At 44.8% G+C, this 4,238-nt stretch overlaps 1 non-coding gene across 1 annotated transcript; it reads right to left on the bottom strand.

Annotated features, from left to right (window-relative positions):
• Positions 1 to 711: 711 nt before the first annotated feature.
• On the bottom strand, positions 712 to 847 carry LOC136613703 (U8 small nucleolar RNA). The gene has a single exon (XR_010790926.1). It is a non-coding gene; the product is annotated as a U8 small nucleolar RNA (small nucleolar RNA).
• Positions 848 to 4,238: the final 3,391 nt, after the last annotated feature.

Below are 4,238 nucleotides of genomic sequence, written 5' to 3'. Positions count from 1 at the left end.
CAGCCATTTGTATGTTCCGATGCTGCAGCTTTGCTTGTAAGATACATTGTGCCCATCAAATACAGAGAGTTTATAACTTCCTAGTTACTTATTACTGTACAACTAACTGGCCACAAAGCCTGGATTATTCTTGTACAAAGATTGTTTTATTATTTCTTGGTTCTCCTGTTGGCTTCTTGAATAAAAAAGTTTTGAAAATAAAATGTAAAAACTTTTAATAAAAATCATTGGAACAAAGAAGGAGGGTTTTACCACCAAAGCCATTTATCCCCCGATCACGGAATAGAGGAAAAGATGTCTGATTGCTCGGGGTCCGACTGCTGAGACCTGAGAACCGTGCCCCCGAATGCCTCTGTGAATGGGGTGGTGGTGAATATGCTTGACCTCCAGTCCATTCACTTCTGTGGACAGATCTTGCTGAGAGCTTCCATATCCACCAGAGCCCTGGAAGTGAATAGAGCACACCATCAGTCTATCCATAGATACACTCAAGCACGCAGATGTGCTGGGCGGACCACACTGAAGCTTTCCATAGGATTACTATGGAAAGCGCAGAGTCAGCATCCACGAGGCGAGAATCATAACGACTCTCTGTGGTGAGCCTATCTATTATCGCTAGCTATATTCCATCTCGGCTGCGGACAGGGGCCTTAATCATAAGGAAAATTCTATATTTCATTAATATGTTTAAACTTTAAGTGAACTTGTATCATCAGAAAATCACACCTCCTGAGACATCAGACCAAGAGGTTAGGGAGTCTTGTGTAATCAGCCACTCAGCCTCCTCCATTCATCATGTACTGCACCCCCTGGTGGAGGAACAGGGAAGGAATGACCTCACTGATAATACAGGGGAGGGGTTGAGCTGCGGACACTCACATACAGACACTCAGCACCATTAGGGAGACGTGTAGGGTAACACTTGTGGACTCCAGCACTGAAGTTAGAAAGAAAACTTCATATTTTATTTGTAAACTGGTTTAAAAACTTGCCGTGTGCAAACTATAAACTAAGTAAATGTGTTTCTGACTCAGTTGGAGTCCTTAATCCCTTGGGTGCTTTTATACTTAGCATATGGCCAGTTTTTAAACCTGTTTGCTAGTAAGGCTTCATTGCAGGGTGTCCCCTGGGTGTTTTCATAGTTAGCATATGATCGATCATCGTTTAGGATTTTATGCAGCTTAAAGTCCTGAATGATGAGCGATAAGTGTAAATAGCAGCCGCTCAGTACTGAACAGCCGCTATGTTAAGTAAATGGAGAGGGGCGGGGGAGAGCGAGAAGAGAAATCACCTCCAGCCTCCCCTATGTGAAGCAACAATTCCCGCTCCTGTGCAAAAGCATGTGAGCAGGTACTTGCAGGGACGAGTGTCCGGCATCGTTTGCCCAATATTCGTTCCGTCTAAATGGACCTTAGGGCTTTTACCCACTAGTGTTTTTTTAATGCTGTGATATCGCTGCGTTTTTTCAATGGGACTTTCTAATGTTAAATCACATTGCACAAAAATCAATTTTCTATGAGCTTTTTTAGTATTTTTGTTTCGCCATTGTCATAGTTATAGGTTCCTGATGAGTTGTTTACTCAATGAAACGCGGTGCACTAATCTTGCATAGAGATATTGGCCCATTTATTTAGGGCATCTTTACTTAGACGGAAGGAAAAAACGCAGCGACAAGCTGGCTCTTATATGGAGGGTCTCACTTAACAAATAAAGACAACCAACTGGCTCTAGAAGACTGGTGTGAAAGCAGGTTCAGACTACAGTATTTAAAGGGGTTGTCCCGCGGCAGCAAGTGGGGTTATACACTTCTGTATGGCCATATTAATGCACTTTGTAATGTATATCGTGCATTAAATATGAGCCATACAGAAGTTTTTCACTTACCTGTTCCGTTGCTAGCGTCCTCGTCTCCATGGTGCCGTCTAATTTCAGCGTCTAATCGCCCGATTAGATGCGCTTGCGCAGTCCGGTCTTCTCCCTTCTGAATGGGGCCGCTCGTGCCGGGCGCTGGACAACCCCTTTAACATCCAGGATCACCTTGACAAATGTGTCTCTGACGATCATCCCCGACTCTTCCAGACAGGGGTGGAGAAATATCTCCTTTACCAACTCCAACTATTGCCCTCCAAGCCAGTAGGCGTCTTGTTGTATCTTGTGACCCTATTTACTATTATCTTGGGGATCTCTGAAGTAACTAACAAACCTCTTGTACCACAGTGGGCTATTAACAGAACCGCACCGTTCGAATGTGATCACACCGACTTAAGTACATATTATCATTGTTTGGTAATGGAATTGCCCAGAGACGACCGTTTATCGTGAATACCCTGGGGATTAGACATCAAAGACTAGTGTCACTATAGGGATTAACCCTTGGCATTACCATTACCTATACATTATTTAGGCTTAGCGTGGAAGACTCAGCTATAGATATATGAGAGAGGCTCCGGTCTATCAACCCAAGGGATATCATTGTGGTGTTGTATCACCTTTGGGTGGTGGGTATAATTTTTGTAATTAGTTTTGCGCCCGGGATAGTCCTACACATTTCTCTTAAATAAGTCTTCATAAAAGTAATTTTTTTATTTGTTTTTTCTCTTCTCAAAGGAATCAGATCAGGGAATTTTTTCAGTTATAAACTGATCCTTCTGACCCAGTGAATAGCCTTAGGCTAGGTTCCCGCAGGGCGGAATCCTGCAAGAAATCTTGCGGTTTGGCTGCCGTGAAACACCGCAAGATTTCCGCCGGGAAAGCACTGCTTTGCGGTCGGCGCTCCCATAGAGTAGAGCTCGGTCGTAACCGAAATAAAAAATTGATGTGCTGTGGCCGGGGAATCCACACTGCAGCTCCGGCTTCTGACGGCTTTGCTGCAACAGAATGGCCGTCCCGTGTGGACGAGAATTTTGACAACCTTGTCCACATGGCTGGCTAACCCCGGGATTCCAGACGTAATTTCTGTGGCAAATCCGTCCTGTGTGAAGCAAGGCTTAAATTGGAATATCAGCAAGAAAAAAAAAAAACTCACCAAAAATTAAAATAGTAAATTATTCTAGCTGCAGATTATTTTAACACCAAGTATATTTATCGCCTTTCCACAGGATATAAGATAAATGTCTGACCGCTTGGGGTCCAACTGCTGGGAGCTGCACCCCCAAATGCCTTCATGGAGCATTGGTGCGAGTGGGAAAAAGAAACAATGCCTCAACAGTGTCACCTATTGGAAGGCAGCATTCCAGCAAGTCAACGGCAGAGCTTTCAATAAACCCTGTAACAAAAGCTGAGAATATGGATCAAGAACAGAATCTTCTCCAGGAGAAAAGGACAAGCATACATAGAAAGACTGCTTAAAGGGGTTGTCTAGGATGAGAAAAACATGGCTGCTTTCTTCCAAGCACAGCACCACTCTTGTCCATAGCATTGTATGTGGTATTGCAGTTCAGCTCCATTGAAGTGAATAGGAGCTGTTGTTGGGGCCAAATTTCACATGGGCAATAAAAACGCAGAATTATGAAACCCATGCTTTTCAATGGTTTCTTTTCCACTTGTGATGTTTTCACTCATGCAATATTGCATGCAAAAAAACCACAACATGCTCTATCTTTTTGCTCTTCTCTGCTCGCACCACCACCTGCACTAGCGACCCTCTCCCATCACACCTCCTTCGATCCCTCTCCCCAGTGGTCATCTCCCATCTCACCACTATATTCAACCTCTCTCTGACCTCTGGCATCTTTCCCTCTCCTTTCAAACATGCCGTCATATCCCCACTACTAAAGAAGCGGACATTTGACGCGACTGATGCTGCCAACTACCGACCCATCTCTAATCTCCCCTTCATCTCCAAACTATTAGAACGCCTAGTTTTCTCCCACCTTGTAAGCTATCTATCAGAGAACTCTCTCCTCGACCCCCTACAGTCTGGCTTCCGACCTCAACACTCGACAGAAACTGCCCTTACAAGGGTATCTAATGACCTACTGACAGCCAAATCGAGGGGCGATTACTCCCTACTGATCCTCCTCGACCTCTCCGCAGCATTTGACACTGTTGACCACAAACTCCTCCTCAGTATGCTTCGCTCCATTAGCCTAAAGGACACTGGTCTCTCCTGGTTCTCCTCCTACCTGTCTGACTGATCTTTCAGCGTCTCCTTTGCTGACTCTACCTCACCTCCTCTTTCCCTTGCTGTTGGGGTCCCCCAGGGCTCGGTCCTCGGCCCCTTCTTTTCTCTATCTACA

The sequence above is a fragment of the Eleutherodactylus coqui genome, chromosome 2 (genome assembly GCF_035609145.1).
Source record: "Eleutherodactylus coqui strain aEleCoq1 chromosome 2, aEleCoq1.hap1, whole genome shotgun sequence".
NCBI lineage: Eukaryota > Metazoa > Chordata > Amphibia > Anura > Eleutherodactylidae > Eleutherodactylus > Eleutherodactylus coqui.
Note: the sequence above shows the minus strand (reverse complement) of the source record. Positions and strands in the feature narration are given on the sequence as shown.